General features: G+C 36.1%; 1 pseudogene; it reads right to left on the minus strand.

Annotated features, from left to right (window-relative positions):
• Positions 1-291: 291 nt before the first annotated feature.
• On the minus strand, positions 292-2,240 carry LOC149150685 (receptor-like protein kinase THESEUS 1 pseudogene; annotated as a pseudogene).
• Between the last annotated feature and the right edge of the window lie 16,243 nt (positions 2,241-18,483).

Consider the following 18,483-nt stretch of genomic DNA (forward strand, 5'->3'; position numbering starts at 1 on the left):
AAGCCAAAGTGTTCTAGTACACAAGAAATACCACTGAATAGTACATATTTGTAAGGTAGAATTTCAAACCTTAAAAATAAGGACAGAAATCTAGGAAAATTAATCCATATGGGACTTACCTTGGATGGTAGTGAGGTAGGAAGAAAGTGTTTTTAAAAAGAAACTGAAGATTTAGTCTTAGGAGTGAAGACCAATGAAGCATTAAGATTTTCTAAAGGTGATCACTAATTTGTATCACAATGGCTAGCTCACATAAGTTGGATGAATCACCACACATAAAAAAATATGTGATCATATTCTATGAGGATTAACTAATTGTGTAAATATTGTACTTGCAGTTGCACCTCCTAAACCTTCTTCAATTATAACAACACTACCCCTCTCAATAGTACTATCACAAAAATTCTCTTCCTGAGAAAAGCGTAAGGGAATCTCTAAAAGGCGATTAGCATTGTTTTCATCTAGATCATCCAGCATGGCATTTTCTTGAAGTTGAAGGGCATATTCTAAGTTCCACAACACATCACCCATAGTGGGCCTGTCAATACCTTGGTCAGCCAAACACTTTTCAATCATCTCCCCAAACTTTCTCAGGGAGTTAGGGTTGATTGTATTTACAAGATGATGATCAATAATTTGGCCAAGCATGCCTCTCCTTTGCCAATGCATTTCCCACTCTGCTATATTGACTTTCTCTCTAGGAAGAGAAGGATTGATGGTTGGCCTTCCACATAACACCTTCATTAGCACTACTCCAAAGGAGTAGACATCAGATTTTTCTATCAACTACTGCCTTTTGAAGTACTCGGGGTCAATATATCCAAAGCTACCTTTGACTGCAGTACTCACATGGGTTTCATCTAGAGCAGGTCCAATCTTTGAAAGCTCGAAGTCTGCCACCTTGGCCACAAAATTCTCATCCAACAAAATGTTTGTTGTCTTTACATCACGGTGAATGATTCCTTGCTCTGCTCCTATGTGAAGGTAGTGCAGACCCCTAGCAGCCCCTATGCATATATCAAGCCTCTGCTTCCATGACATAGGAGGAAGATATGATCCATACAAATGGCTCCTAAGAGGTCCATTGGCCATGTATTCATAAACCAAAATCATCTCATAATTCTCCTCGCAATAGTGAATAAGAGAAATTAGATGATAGTGGTGAAGCTTATACAACATTTCAATTTTAGTCCTAAATTATACCATGCCTTGTTTAGAACTTTGATTTTCATGTTTTACAACCACTTTGGTACCATCTTCAAGCATCCCCTTGAATACTTTACCAAACCCACCTACACCCAGAATCAAACTCTCATCTAACTTTTCGTAGCTTCTACTATCTCTGCAAATGTGAAGTGTCAGCCTACATTTGAAGGTCCAGAAGAAGCATGCCTCCTAGGAAATACCTTTCCTCCCTTGCTTCTTGTAGTTTCAGAATTTACTCCATGTAGTGGAAGATCAACCAATTTATATTAGATAGTTTTGTATGAGGTCTACGACAACAACAAAAAGGTAGATCACCGTTAACAACCCAATAGCAACAAAAACTCCTACAACTGATCCAACTATTGGACCAACCTTGTTATTGCTCTTTGATCTGATAGAACTATTTCGTGAGAAAGATCCATCAAGACTTCTTTTAGAGTTTCTGATCTTCATGACCTCTATCCCATTTAGTATGGCATTGGGAACAATATTCGTCATATCTTTAATGTAGGTCCAACATTGACAAAAAAAAAATCGATACAGTAGGTGTATTAAATACTACAAAATCAGTGTAATAAGTAGCTGCCAAGGTATTTTGTGTTACAATTGATAGATAAAAATCATTGATAACGTTATCATTGTTAATATATATTGAAGTATAGATCATTCAATGTGATACTCACAATATCACAAAAATGCATCCTAATGAAGTATTGGTAGTCTGGATCCACTGTAAAGCACCATTAAATATTACAATTTTAGTTTGTTACATTGACTATAGCCATCTCCTCGGCAGTAGCATATACGAGATTGGGAGAAATCTCACTGGTAACTAGTCCTTGGTACACAACGTTGTTGGCAGAAGTGTTGAAGTTTTGGGAAAATGATTTTGGAACTAGGAAGCTTGTATCAGGATACCAAAATCTCCCAAGGGTGTCATTGTCAGGGGTAATCAAGGGTCCTCCCATATTAAGTCTATAAATTATTTCAAAAGCATGTTCTGATAAACCATTATAAGTATTAGAGAGGGGCATTGTTTGAGTTGTGTCTGAAGAGTGTCTGACACAAAAACAACTTTAATGGCATTGACAAACGCTAAGGAATTATTGTAGGGAATAAAGGTCGGGACCAATGTTAGTTCAATTATATTGATGAGATATTCCTTCATCACACGTGAACTATTATGGATTTGGAAATTGTACAAAAGACAAAATTCTTGGGTGGCTATTGAAAATATGGCACTTGTAAGATTATACTTTTGATAAGAAAATGGAAACAAATGTAAGTGTACCTAGTGTCTTCCCTGGTGCCTAATACTGAAGGTATAAGATGACTGTTGAGTAAACACTCGAGTTGTCAAATAGATACCAGAAGGAACCTGTAGATTGGAACTTATTTTTTTAAATGAATTTTATTTTAATCTAAATTTTTGGGGACTTTCTGATACACAAGTTTTGTGGTTGAGTAGTAATTTTATAATTTTTTTCCTTGGAAGTAATGGTCCACACTTCTAACTTGGATATTTTTGCAGACGATAATATGTAGGGCCTAGTAAAATGCAAACTTCTAAAGTAAATGTTTGTGCATGAATTAACTTTTTGTCACAAAATTTAACATCCTTTTGCTCCCTTATATTCATCAGGTTTTGAAGCTTCAAGATTGCAAATATCTTGAGAACTCGACATTGATTCCTCTCCATAGGGGAGGAGCACTTCTGAAGCTCTGTGAGTTGGATTTATCCTATGGTACTCTTAGTAGAAAAAGGAAATATCAAAGAGAAAAGACAAAGAATATTGCTCTCTATCGATCCAAATGCTAGATCTGTCTTTGAACTCGGTCAAATAGGCAAATTCAAATTCCAATTGAATCCAAGAAAGAGGTTATCATAATACAACTTGTCAGTACAAACTAAAAGAAAGAGGAGAGTGAGAGACCAAAATCAGTCGAACTGCTTCCTTTCCCATCCTTGTTGAAGACCTATGCTTGAGCTCGAGGGAAGGAAATGAAGTGATTGAACGAAGGAGCGAAGCTAATTGATTCAAGCCAATTAATAGATGAAGGAGGAAAAAATTCCTTTCTATTAGCCTGAACGAAGAGGTAGAGCAAGATTTTGAATGGTCTCTAATACAACCACACTTTGATAAAATAAATTACAAAAAACAAATGAGACCCACGTTTGCAAAAAAAAACATGAATAGGAAACTACAACCGATGTCTCTAACTTCAGTATTTACAAGTAGACATAAGGAAATGATGTCTACAAAAAGCAATTACAACCAGGGTTGAAAATTGGAAAAGTATTATATTCATATTTATATTCATGGAAAGTTTTGTAAAAGTATTATATTCACATTAAAGTACAACTAATCCAAAGAAAGTGTGTCTTGAATCCCTTCTCGCATTTATATTCATAGAAACTTTTGTAAAAGTATTATATTCACTTTAAAGTACATCATATAATTTAGTTCTATTTCAAACATAAATCTTAAATGTTATGCTACTTTTGATATTCTTAACTTGATGAATAAAAGTTTAGTATTAAACACTAAAGCTACATCTTGTAACGTTGTGAAAAAATGTACAAAGAGATGTGAATGATATAATAACATCAGACACCTATATAAGCCTGCATCAAAGCATGAATTTCAAATGATTAGAGTTCCCTTATGATGCAAAATCCTAAGTGAAATTTGAAGTTAGAAACAAAATTGCATAATTATTTTACTTTATTCATATATGTTATTCTTTCCAACGCTATTGCCTTATGACATTTCCTTTGAAACATGTGGTGCAATTGCTAGTTTTAGTAGTTTGAGATGTATGATGAAGTAAGTGTTTTGATATTTATTATGGATTGATGCTTATTGACATTTACCGGTGATTTAATTTATATAATTAAACTAATATAAAATGTGGTAAGTATAAATCATTAATAATTATATACAAATGTATGAATGACTAAGTACATAAAAATATATGATGCACCAATATAGAAAATTTGTTGGTATGTCTTACATGGTGGTTTTTTTATTATATTTAAATAGATTATATATTTTTTTCATTAAAATTATTTTTTTTAATAATAATTAATTAGACTATGGTTTTAATATAAAGAAGGTGAATTTAATATGTTAACAAATTCATTTTTTTTTGTTAGATGTCTCCTCCTATAGTGCGTGCTTAGCAACCCGGTGAGGTTTGAACACACGCTGCCTTGCTAACAAAACCCTTTCTCAATCGGTTGCGCTACTGGGGCTCAACTTAACAAATTTAATTTAATTTATTCTTTTATTTTTAGTTTAATGTTTTGATAGTGTTATTTCACCTTTAAGTCTATTAAAGATAATATTTTGATCCAAACCATGTTTGGGGACCTAAATAACATTAAACATTTAAAACTTTATAAATAAGTATAGATCAAATATTTTTTGACCACACATTAAGTATAGTACAAAAACATTATGATCATCCTCATTCATGGTAGTGCCATGAAAGATTCTTTCTATTATCATACCATCTATACTTACTTGTAGTATGGTAAATTTATATATGATTTTCTCACATTGAATTAATCTGGATGTCGCACAAATAAAAATTGATAGTAACTTAGCAACAATTTTAAAAGAGCAATTTTTTAAGAAGGATACATGGTTCTTTTGGTTGACTTGCTTTAAGAACATTACTTCTCAAAAGCAGAATAATGGTAACAAAGAAAAATTAGTTGATCAAATGAAATTGATGAACGTGTTGGTAATGTACCTTTGATCTAGATCCTTCTATGTGTACCTACATTATTTTTATCCTAAGTAGTGTGACCAATATGCAATAATTATATATATATATATATATATATATATATTATTTATTTATTTTTAACTCTGTAACTAGATTTAGCCTAGGCTAGGGCCAACTCGTCATTGGATGGAAGAACAATCTACCCACTAGTGGATTTTATCACCAGGATTGTGTGAAGCTCGATTGATATTAAATGTCCCTTGGGATAGTTTAATTCCCCCAGAAGTGACTTCCATTCTCAACCCCTTCACATGAGATTTGAACCTGAGACCTAGTAGGGACTCAACCACACTCAAACAAACTGGTCTACACCTCATGGGTATAATATGCAATAATGTTGACTTAAAGGTAAGAATAATTGGTTTTTCTAAAAGATAATTATTGCACACATTAAGGAAGTAGAAGCAAATTATAATTAGTTTACATGACACCTTTATAATAAAGATATTGGAATTATGGTATGCTCATGCATTGTTGAGTGTGTGAGAATAACTAGGATGTGTCATAAAGTTCCTTTATGTCTGTAAGAATAAGTTTAGAGGCCTAACTATGGGCATTACGATGATGCCATCAAATATGAAGTACTATACAATCACATAATATGATAAACTTTGACTGGATAACTTAAGGGAATAAATAAAACAATTACTCAAGCAAGATGTGAGAAAATTATAATTGATCAAATTGAGAGAATAGTAGAACAAATCTCTTGTATTACACATCAAATGAAGTCAAAACTAGAATAAATATGCCTTTAGATAATATGTAACCACCCTTAGAAGGATAATAAACCTATTATTAGAGTGAGAAGATGGAAAAATAAGTATATTGGCAATGGTTTTGAGAAAGGATGGAAAGCTTCTAAATTTCATTCCATTGTAAGAGATTATATCTAATAAATTTACCTTATGAAGGAAGGGTGATGGATGAACTTGTATTTTTTCTCATGATGATAACTTATGGTATTCCTCATAACCATGACCAACTGGGAAAGACGAGATGAATAAAAAATAAAGTAATAGTCAAATACTTTAGCAAGATGATAAGTTGAGATCAATGAAAGTTCACAAAGGATGGGATTTCATTTGTAGTAAAAATAGTATAATAAATCAACAAGAATTATTAGTATCTTTATGACATAACTTAACACTCTTTGTAGCATCCTAATGAAATAACACAACAGAGTATGGCCACCATGGGCCTGCACAACACGAAAGGAAACCCTTCACTTATCTATAAATCTCTCAGTGGTTCTCCTTTTCTCGGTGCCTTACATGCTTGAATAAGACAAAGCATTCAAAAATTCCTCTTGGCCCTCCAACTCAGGTTGAAGGCTTCCTCACTGATTTGCTTAACTAATTAAGTTAAAATCATAATTCCACATAGGTCTACTGCTGCTCAATGGGTTTTTTCACCTCCTTTTTAGAGTCACACTCATATCTTCAAGTGTATTTTAATTTTTTGCTCACAGATTCCACTAGTTCATTGGAACACATTCTTTGGCATCCTCACACCACTCTTGCATTCATTGGTCACTCTCTACTCGCTTATATTCTCTACTCTTCATGTTAGTATGTTTTCCCCACCCACATGCGTATTTACCAATCATGAGAATTTGAGGTGCCTCCTCAACCTATGTGATTAACTAAACATCTCTAGAATGGGTATGCAACCCATACTCCTAGAGTAGTTTGGTACCACTTCCCCCCATTCTTCTCATGATTGTTGGTAGTGGGGTAGTTCAACTTCCAAATAAAAAAAACTATACAATTAATTTAAGACACGATAGGAAACTTCCCGAAATTCCCTCATAGCTTTCCCCTCAAACATCGAGGTTCTTGTTGGCTACTCCCATCTTTAACTTTAACATATTAAATAAGAGTTAATATTCATATCAAATGAAGTCTATCAAAGTACGCATGTTTGTTATTCCAACATGATTTGTCTTAGTTACATATTACAAAACTTGGGGTTTAAAAAGTGGTTTTACAATCCCCTACTCCTTAAAGGAACACCATCCTTGGTGTTCTACTATTCACTCCTCATAGTTTTCTCCACGTCCTCTTACTAAAAAAATAATATATATACATAAACTAAAAATTGGTATGGCATTTTCATGGCATCCTCCAATTCCCATGTTGCCTTATCTACTATAGAGTGTTTCCATTGCATCCTGACTTGCATGATAGATTAGTTATGGATCAAGGTCTCTCTACTGTCAAGTATGCAATAAGGTTAAAACTAAAGCTCTCCTTCATATTCCACCTATATCACATCCTAATCAATAACATGATTAGCATCATGCAAATATTGCTTAAGAAAAATTACATGGAATACATCATGTATTTTTATTGTAGGAGGTAAGGCAATCTTGTATGCTACTAGCTCCACTCTCTCTAAGATATCAAAGATTCCACAATAATGTGGTGATAACTTGGCACACTAGCCCACTTTCAAAGAACTTTTCTTGGGTTTCATCTTGAGATACACATGTTCTCCTTCTTGAAACTCATTATGAGTTACGTTCTAATTTGCATAGTTATTCTACTAGTATTGTATCACTTTCAAATTCCATTCTATCTTTGTCATTTCCCAATTCATTTATTTGGATATATATAGCCCAAGTGTAATCTTATGCACCGAATTATCCCAACTGGTTGTAATATTACATTTTCTTCCATAAAATGAACAAATTCTGCAACTAACTATAAATTTTGCAGCTCAGTCTGTGGTTAGACAAGTTTCCCCAAGCCAGAAGGTGAACACGAGATATGGATAGATTCCAAACGTTGAACATATGGATGACCACCTATTGTGCCTATTTGAGAGATCACAAAGCATGAGAATGTGGTTGGTCAAACAAAAGGTCAACTCTGGCTCCAACAATCTATCCTTGTGCAGAGTTTGAAGGCAATTAATGTCATGAACAAGCGAGCATGGAATTGAACGAGAAAAGCTTGGATCTAAAGCAGAGGATGCATCAAAACAAAATATTCTCATGATTTTCTCTTATCGTAGCAAATCATGAGAATCATGTTTTCTATTATCATTTGAACATCTAGATGTCATTTGAAATAATAATTTCTCGGATAGAATGTCTTCAAACTTGTTAGATTATGATGGTATAAATTGCTCTATGAGCAAAAAAAAAAAAAGTTTTGATATAATTTGTAATTGTTGCACAAATTCAAAATTTGTTTTTAATATAATATTTATGTTGCGAATGCATTCTTGATTTCATTTGTTGATCTGAGTTTCGACTACGCTCAAGCTTGATAGGAGGCCCCTCTAAAGAGTTTGTGAGGTTGTATCATTTCCATTTCGTTTATTTTTCCAAGGATTAGTTTGATTCTGAATTATCTTTGCTTCTTTGTTCCATTTCTTCAAGGATCTATGTAGGTCGCACAAGTCATACAGGCCCTTGTCTCACTGCCTCCATTTCTTTTGAGGTATTTTGCTTCTAGCTTGGTGTTCGCATGGTCATTGAATGAGCGGGAATGTCTTGGAGTAAGACATTAGGCATTAATTATGTCTAATTTTATTTCTCAAAAAGTCAATTTAAACAATTATCATTTAATGCCATCTCATGTGTTAAATAACGACACTCTCTCATGTAATTAATGAGTTAGTTCTCATACAGGTTTTGATTCATTGCCTCGTTATATGTATGGTTTATACGATGGCTAGCTCATAAATGTTTTAATGAATGATGTTCAATGTTTGAATTGGAGCTTATTATTTAGAAGAAGTCAGTGGACTTTACAGTTGAGAAATTACAAGTGTATCCAAGTTAGCATTTAAATCACTAAGCACCAAACTCTATGGTGGATACCATTGTCCTTGAAGGATAAGTAGTGTTGTTATGATTATTCTCCTAGTTGAAGGATGAGAAGTTGGGTATTGGGTACAAGGACAATTGATATTGGATTCCTCTTGTAACAATATTTGATTAGAATCACAACATTATAATTGGAACTAAATGCACACACAAAATTTGATGGCATCTCAACCCTTATCTGTTTCATATATTTTCACATAGTTGGATTTTCATGTGCAATGGAGATGTGGCAAAAGTAGTGTTCTCAAAGATAAATTGATTGCATAGTCTTGACATTAATGGTAGTATGATTTATTTACTTTATTTGCAAGTTACACTAAAGAACATGCTGTGTCACCAATCTTGTGTAGTTTTGTTGAGTAGTTGAACTCAGAACTACAACAAGAACACAAACTTTGTAGCCATTCTAAAGACTGCTATCACTATCCAAGACTAGTAGTATAAAACAAAAAGCTAATTACACAAAGTATATGTTGGTGAAGTGAGTGCACTACAAGTCCCTTGTTTATGGATCTAGTTGAATCTGTGACTATGATGCAACTACAAATACTTTGAACAGAGTCGACTTAACATGGGTAAAGAAAAAAAGAGAATGGTTGGAAGACTTATAGGCATCAATGTGTAGCTGCAAGAAGAGAAAAAAAAACTTAACTAGATGCTTGATCAAAGGATGCTAGAGATGGATAAGATCCTCAAGACCTCTACAAATCTATGGTCATTGTTAAAACACTTATTTTATGAACACCAAGATTCCCTCACCACGGTCATGGTAAACTAAAACAAGAGCATAGTGGAACTCATGTGATTTGGTGAGAAGATCATTTGGATGGATCGTTAGCATGAGGGGAAGCTCATTTACATAATGGTTGAACTGTAGAAAGAGTTGGAAAAGAAGGAAGAAACATTAATAAAGCTACAAGTGGCCATCCAAGAGACTAAGGAAGCAAAACAACCTTCGATTGACACTATCAAAGTCAACACCACAATGGAGTCAAGCATGGTAAGTTCTTATTTTTTCATACATTTCTCAAGAAACTTTTAGTGAATTTGAAAAACATAAAAGGGACAATGGATCAAAATGGTTAAAACATATGGGATACAATGGACAAGGGCTAGGAAAGAGAAGACAATGCATCCTAATCCCCATTGTAGCTTTGTATATTGTTGAGTTTGAAGGCATATGTTTCAATGAAAGAAAGGAAAAGGCTATGAACATTGAGACCACATTTGTGAAGGTAAAAGAGATGGAAAATTTGACTTGCTTGTTAGAGGAAAGAGAAACAATGAATGAGAGTGAAAACACACCACCACTCCATCTTTCTTGTGGAAAATTATGAAAGGATGGGAATTAGGAAAGTGAAAAGACCCAACCTGCTCCAACGCTTGGAAGAAATGGAAAGCTAATTAACCAAAGAAAGAAGAAAAATCACCTAATGTATGAATTAGGTAAGTTGTCCCCTATTTGTCACTATTATAAGAGGAAAGGTCATACTGCTACAAACCATTGGTACTTAAAGGCATGTTCATTTTAATAGAATAAAGGCCATCTTAAGCCATCTTGTTAAGAGAAGAAATCCACATACTACAAAACTAGTTTGTTTTTAAGGAAGGAATGACAATAAGACTTCCCAAGGCCAACGATGAATTAGAGGAATAACAAGAAAAGGAGTGTGTCAATTAGTCCATATAGTAGTGCCAAGAATTTTTTCCATAGCTGCAAGTTGAGTTGACAATGGGAATAAAATAGTTGGTCTCTTGATCTAAAGCTTCATCCTATAAACCTTTAAGCAAGATAATAATACAAAGAGTGAAGAGTAAAGAGTATAAATAGTGATTTTTATTTCTAGCACAAGGTGCATAAGTTGTATAAGGAGTTGCAGATGCGAAAAATGTTAGCTTCACAAACAAAGTAGGTAATTTTTTGGTGCAAGTAGGAGAGATCATAGGAGGATCTCTAGCATCAATTGATGTTTCTTTCATTTCAATATAGTTGAAGAATGACTTATGAGCCAACCAATGAGTAAGAAATTGTAAACTGGTTATAAATGGATGTTGAATAATCTATGTCATTGTTATATAAATAGAGTGTCGTGAAAGTACATGAAACAATAAAGAATTGTTTCCATGCCATGAAGCATTGGATTCGAGAAGAAGAGGGCATACCGTACTTCCTTTCTTGGGGTTGTCCTGTGCTAGAATATTCTTCCTTGGATCTCACTAAATAAGCAAAGGCTAGAATTCAAATCGGCTTCCATTGGATACCAAGATGGACCATCTCTAAATCTGAGAATGAAAAGGACTTGTATGCTAAAGATGAGAATGATTTTTGATTGAAGAAATCATATCTAAAGATTGCTCAGATCTAATAGCCAATGCACAAATTTACATTGTGTAAACAAGCAAGTCAAGAACTATAGCCAGTAGCTATAGTTATGAGCTAGAGGTAATCCATAGCCAAAATCTATAGCTGGGAGCTAAAGTTAGAATTGTGTTTGAGAGAACTGTATAGAAGACACATTGATCTAGATCAATTTCTTCTAAGCTTTGAAGACCAAAAAGCCTCTTAATGGGGAGGTGTGATATGAAATGTATCTATATAAGTGAATGGTTACAAGACTTAGTACTCGTAAATGTAATTTAGTAATTAGTGAAGGTTAGATAAGCAATAAAGAGCAATGCAAGTGTTAAAAAAATCAAACAAGACAAAGAGTGGGGAAAAATAATTAAGAAAATAGAGAAAGGAAAATAAGAAGGAAGAGAGAGAGAGAGAGTGATGAATGGGCACTAAAAGGTCAATCTCTTGGCATTCCCATTACCTCCCAGCTCCCCTATATCTTCTTGTAACTTGGCCCTCAAAGGTATTTTGGCTAAAGAAGCAAGGATGCATAAAGAGCTAGGACCTATAGTATAACCAAATGTTGCTAAATTAAGAACTCATCGACTATTCAAAATGCTAGTTTTCCCATTTGGGTTTCCAAGGTAATATATTTGTGTTATGGTGTGCTTGATTTTATTGTTGTGCAACTTATGTGCGTGGAATGTTATGTTTCTCTCACTTATGTAATATGTTTTTCTTGGTGTGTTAATGGTGGAAATGAAGAATTGCAAAGTATATTTATGTTATTTCACAAAAAAAATCACTCTCCATCGTAAATTGAGAAATTCCAACAGCTTTGAATTAAGAACCATTTGATTTACTTTGATATTGGGGAACCATAGATACCATTAAATGGCTATTTCACTTATTTAGTTAATTTTCTAATTTATGTCTCAGAAATTTGGTGTGTTGAAGCCATATACACAGTGTTGGGGTACATTGCACTCAATATTTCATCAAGACCTCATCGGGACCTACACTCTAGAATCATTAGACCCTATTCTATACATTATAAGGGCCACATATGACCATTTTTCTTTCACTACTAGACATTCCTTTTCATTTGGCACATTTTCTATTTTTAGCAGAAGGTGCCACCTAGGATGACATGTGGTGAATAAACCTTAGTTGGAAGATAACATGGATAATTTCAATCCATTAATTTGAATTGTACCATGCCTACATCTTCCAAGAGATATTGAAAAATTCCTCCCATATATGTAGTAGTTGTCACCTAACTTATCTCACCTATCACCTGTTAGTTGACTTGTAGTCCTATTTTGGAGTCTAATTGAGTTAGTTTTTTGCATGAGAGAGTTATGAATCAATTTTAATTTATTTCTAACTCTACTTGCTTCCATTTCACCCCATTATTGGATATTTTGCTAATTTTAGGTCTCCTGGTCTAATTTTGACTTATTTGCCAACCATAGAAAGTGCTTTTGAGTTATACGAAGTGCATGCACATGGAACCCCAATGTAATTCAAATTAGTTCTTCCTTAGGGAGAGTCTATATATTACATTCATGTTTGTAAATAATCATCATAATATTTTATGAACAATTCAGATGACATCCTTGGTTCATTAGTCAATTTCTCAACAATTTTATTCTCTTCTTTCTTATTTTGCAAGTAGCTAGTCTAGTATTTTTTCACACTTAGATCCTATGATTTTGCTTAAAATCCAACATGATATCAGAGCATAAGTGATTTTGTGAAAAATATTGATATTTTATTGCATATTTCACAATATTACATTATCCCATAGAGAATGGACCAGTTCACAATGATACTCACTACTTTCAATTACTTTGACTAGAGGCCAAAGATCCTTCTATTGCTACGCAGTAAGGGACTCTATAGGATTACAATGGGTATTCAAATTAATGACACATAAGCCATTAAGAAATAAAAATACTTCAATAGGATAAATGAAGCCCATGGGATACTTTGTTTATCTATCTCCCTTGACCTACTCTTTCATGTTGAGTTGTGCTCAACACCTAAGGAAGTTTGTACAAAATTGGAAGGATTGTTTGGCAAGAAAGATTAGTTGAGAGGACGTCAGCTAGAGAAGGAGATGGTTACTTAGATCCAAACCATTTTGAGACCCTGCAGTAATTATTCTTTAAGTTCAAGACTTTCATGATGCAGGTAAAAGCTTGTGGGATAAATGGGAGGGGGGGGAGTTATCCTTTATGCACTTTCTAAACTAGGTCCTGAATATTATAATTCTAACTTTGTCTCTTCTTTCCATATTGCTAAACTCTCCATGGGTGAAAATTATAAAAATGCCATATTTGGATCATTTCATTTGGTCATTGATACACGAGTATAATAATCTTAAACACATCAACAAGGCTCTTAAGCTTTCCACAACCTATGCACTTACAATGAAGGACAATAACAAGAAAGGTAAGTTGTTACATAGCATTTTGTCACTGTCCCTGTACACCTTGTTCCTTGATCCTAGAGGACCTCTACAATGAACCCCACATGCTTTACCTTCATGAAGAAACTCCCATTGTGTCCCTCTTCATGAGTAGATCAATTCCCTTTTGCACCATTTCCCCTTAAACTTATGTTTTCCCAATTTACAAGACCAACGCTAATGACCTTTGTCTCCCCCACGTCAATGTGCAGAGATTAGCACTATCCTTAACATTGACCGAAGCGACTAAATTTTGTTCCAGTCGCGCCGGTCTTGGTATGGAATTTTTTTTAAATTAGGAGTTGAAGCTTCTAGCTCTAGAAGCTTTGTAACGGAAGTCTGGTAAATGGTTTGGTCGGATGGGTTCGAGGATGTTAGTTTGGGCTCCTTTCCCCCATAATGATGGAACTACCTCAAGGGATAAGCCCTTCTCCCATGAGAAGAGGATCCATCTCCCATCCATTCATCCTATATAAACCTCCCTTGTTCCCAAGCACAAGCTAGCGTTAATGTTGCTGTGCTAGTGCTATTTTGGTTTGGAGTAAACATCAAGCTATTCTAAGTTGTAGCTATCTAGTTGTGTGAGGGAGAAGTGTGATTTGGTTTGGAGTGAAGCCTAAATGGAAGAGCATTAAAACTATTGTGGATTGAGGCCATCATGGAATGCCAGTAGAAGTGTGTGGGAACCTGGTCTTGTCATAGGCGGACTACAACGTCAAGACAAATGGTTGTAATCTCTCTTTGATATTAATATATGCAACTATCGATTGATTTCCTACATGATTTGTCATCTTACGTATTCATGGCTTAATGTTTCTTGACTTGTTAAGTAGGTTGAATTACAATTTGTATATTATCACGTTTGTTGTCTGTTGTTGTTTACTTGTTTTGGGTGCTTGAAGAAGGAAGTGAGAGATAGCTGGAGCGAGCAAGCAAGGACATCATCAAACGGGATAAGCGTACCAAGAGGTAGGCCCTCTTGATTGGTTCTAACCTAAGGAAATATTCCATAGAATGTATTTGTTGTGGCTAGACCCATTATCGGGCTAGAGGAATTTGTTTGTGTCCGCACTTATAATTTTACTTCACCACAAATCGGCGACTCCAATGGAGATCCCAATCCTTTTGTTTGTCTTGGATTTCACGATTTCGTGAGAACTTTTCTAGTTCCACTTTTTCCCTTTGTTTCTATTTCTTTTCTCCTGCTTACTAGCCTGAGTCTAAAATTCATAGTAGTAGATCTGGTCCCTCTTTCAATTTTTTTTTTTCCTTAGCTCCCTCGATCAACGCGCTTAATTCGCTGACAGTCGCATTGATCAGAGCGAGTTGCTAGGAAACAGTCGCGCCGACCAGCCTCTAGTGCTTGTTGTCAGTTAGGCAGTCGTGCTGATGCCTGTAAGTGAAGATTAGGTCCTAACCCCAATCTTGGCCAGTGTGTTCTGCTCTTGTGGTTTTGACCCCATAAGCCTTTTGGACCGTTTTCTCCCTGATTAGAAATATACTTTTCATTTGGTTTTGTTTGCTTGTTGACTTATCATCTTTCTACTTGATTGATTGAGTCATTGAGTGGTCAGCGACACTAGGGCATGTAGTTTGTCATCCATTCAACAATTTGTAAGCTCAGTAAGTCTAGTTGTAGGTGTACTTACTCCTTGCAATTCGTTTTTTGTCTTTTTACGACTTTGACCTCTTTTACACAAGTTTGAAAAGTTTTCATTTGCTTGCCTAAACGTTCCTTTTCCAGCATGGATTACGTTGCTTGTCTTGTAGTTGGTAAAGTCGGTGTTTCATTAGTCTGAGTGAGTTTCTCTTCTCATGTGTTCATCTGCTTGAAGAGCTTATTGTCTCAAGAACTTTTTCATTGAAGAATTATATGCAAAAAGTTGTTTCATTGTTCATGAAAAAGTATGAAATGTTAGCTTGTTGCATCATTGTGCTATGATAACTTGCGTCATTAAAAGAGTAGAATTGCATTGGCATTTGAAAAAGGAAGAGAACTCTTTTTCTTTTGAAAGGACTAATAGACAAGTGCTTGTCAGGAAATTAGGAATTGGAATGCATTTTTCATTAGTTTATTTTTTGGAAAAGTAAGGTAGTGAAAGATCATTTCGTTTTCAGTTGCTTGATTGTTTGCATTTGATTGAGTAGTTTCTACCCTATCTAGTGTAGGCATTTCATCGAATTGAAAGAGTCTTGTCTCATTTAGTTTCAATTAAGGTTTTTCGAGTCGCATCGCTAAGACTTGAAAACTAAAACATAACTCAAGATCAACTTTAAAATGAATTCAATTAACCTAAGGCGCATTTGACATTAACGATCATATCTAGAAGGTCTAGGCTAGGGACATGTTCCGACATCTTTAAACCTGGCAGTTGCCATTAGCTTCGGCATTAGACGGCGCTAGTACATATTTGTGCTCCCCGTACCGTCGAGTATATAACGGGAGACCCCACTAGGTTGCAATCCTTTTATCCATAGGAATCTGAGTCGGCCACCTTGCAAACGTGATACACCGAACACAACATTCGAGGAGATTGCCTGCTCATACTTCTCGGTTCACCGGGAGGTATTCTACAGTTCATGGTTGCCTAGTAACCCTGTTACCTAGATCATCTAGAGAAGTCATTTGATATTTTTGACTCATTAAACTTAAAATATCATCTGAGCACTAGCTTGTTTCTAATCGAAAGCGATAGAGTCATCTTTCTTTCTTTCTCGACTCTTAAAAAATGAAAGAGCACCAATCATTTATGCGTCTTAATAATTGATTGCCCACGATCCAAAAACACCCTGTTAGTTGCTTATGATACCAAATCGTGAGTTTCCTTAAAAGAACATTTTAATGCCTTGAAGTTAATTGTTCTCTTAGCTAAGACAAGGTCATCATGGCTGAACCATCTGGTTCACCCAGTTCCTCTTCCTCTCATCCGTCTTAAATATTGTCTCAGGAGCCCTTTCCTAATTTACCAGAGTCACTTGAGGACCAAGGTGTTGAACTCAGAATTGTTCTGAGCATTCAACCTTTGTCATCTCGTCCTCCACCTACTTTTGATATTGGGTCATCTGCTGATTTTGGCCCGGAATCTCCGGACAATCCCGTTCAAACTCTAGAGAACTCGTCGACCACCGATGGTCCGCTTAGACTAGTTATCTATCCTCTAAACCCTCTAGTTGACCCTGTTGTGATATCACCACAACGTTCTTACAGCCCGTAAGACCAGCCGAGTATTCCTTTGGAACTATCCCCTCGTACTCGTTCAACCATTCATCGTCGTTTGTTTTCAGAGATGGAACCCGAAGGCGATGCTCCAGTCACATCTCCGGACGAGTCTGAAGTTTCTACTCCACACACTGTTGAGGGGGAAGAGTTTCCTTTTTCTCCCAAGGGTTTCCGCTTTTCAGAGGGTATTCCCGCTAGTTTGCCACCCAACTATGTGTCTTTGGCACAATTCGTTTCAGGTACACCTAGTGCCTCATCACTTTACCATAACCCTGTTTGGGCGTCAGGCGCCATGCCTACTTCAGGTCCATTCGCTACGAACATGACTTCCTAACAGGCTGCTACCTTAGTCCCGATGCAACCCACCGTTCTGAATACTCTTGTATCATCAATCCCAGTTACCCGTCAGGCACAATCGACAATTTCAAAGATGTCTCTGTTAGTTCTTTTGTCCCTCTAGTTAGTGGCCAGGCTATGCCACCACCTAGGGGGAAGAACCTGGATGTTTCTATGGTGTCAGGTGCCACTAATGTGAGCGACTCACAAGCTCACATGTTTGGTATAAACCAACCTTCTTCTAGTATTATTCATAACCCTGTTGATCCTACTGGATCAAGCAATGTCCAGTACCAATAGGTTCAGAATCCCATTGGTCCATCTGGATCGAGCAATGTTCAGTATTAGCAGCCCTATGGGGCTCAGGCCCAATACCAAAATCCTTACGTTGCATATCGTTCTCAATGCACGGTTAATCAACCTTACACCCTCCAATCTGGGCAATACGTCCACCCTGGCTATGGCCAGATTTAGTTCAGAAATTTCTCAGGCACTGTTCAAGTACCCTTGCAACAACAAGGACAACCTCTACAACAACATGGGCAGCCTTTATTCCCACAAGGGCAACCTTTGTTACAGCAAGGGCTCTCTGCGCAACCGCAAGGGCAAATGATCCTGCAACAAGGTCAACTGCAATAACTGCAAGGTAAATCCTTGCAACCATTGCAGAAAACCGCGCAGCAACAGATGCAATATGCTCCGCACACCTCTCAACCCCTGTCCTCGCAGGGCCAACCTCTGTAGCCCTAGGGACAAATTTTGCAACCGCAAGGTCAACCCTTGCAACAGCAAAACTAACCAGGGTAGTAGCAACCCTTGTATACATATCAACAAGGTCAACCCTTGCAGGGGCAGGGTCAAGGTCAAGGTCAAGTCCTGCAACAGCAGGCTAAAAATCCTCATGTCCTAGGTCAACAGGTCCAGAATCCTGCCGACCAAGGGCATCAAGTACAAAACCACAATGCCTTAGGTCACCAGGTTCAAAATCCTTTTGGTCAAGGGCAGCAGGTACAAAATCCCTATGTCCAAGGGCAACAAGTGTATCAACCTTATGCCGAAGGACAGCAGGTCCAAAACCCTCTTGTTCAAGGACAACAGGTCCAAAACCGTTATGTTCAAGGACAACAGGTCCCACATCCATATGTCCAAGGTCAACAGGCTCAACAACCTTTCAACCCCTACATTTCTTATCAGCAACCTATGGTCGGACAGTTCCAAGGTATTCATGGTCAAAATCCTCCCTATGGTCAAGGTAATCTGCAATGGGGGCAGCATTAGAT

Source organism: Pinus tabuliformis, chromosome 9 (assembly GCF_031772625.1).
Source record: "Pinus tabuliformis cultivar Carrire ecotype Pingquan chromosome 9, CPIR1, whole genome shotgun sequence".
NCBI lineage: Eukaryota > Viridiplantae > Streptophyta > Pinopsida > Pinales > Pinaceae > Pinus > Pinus tabuliformis.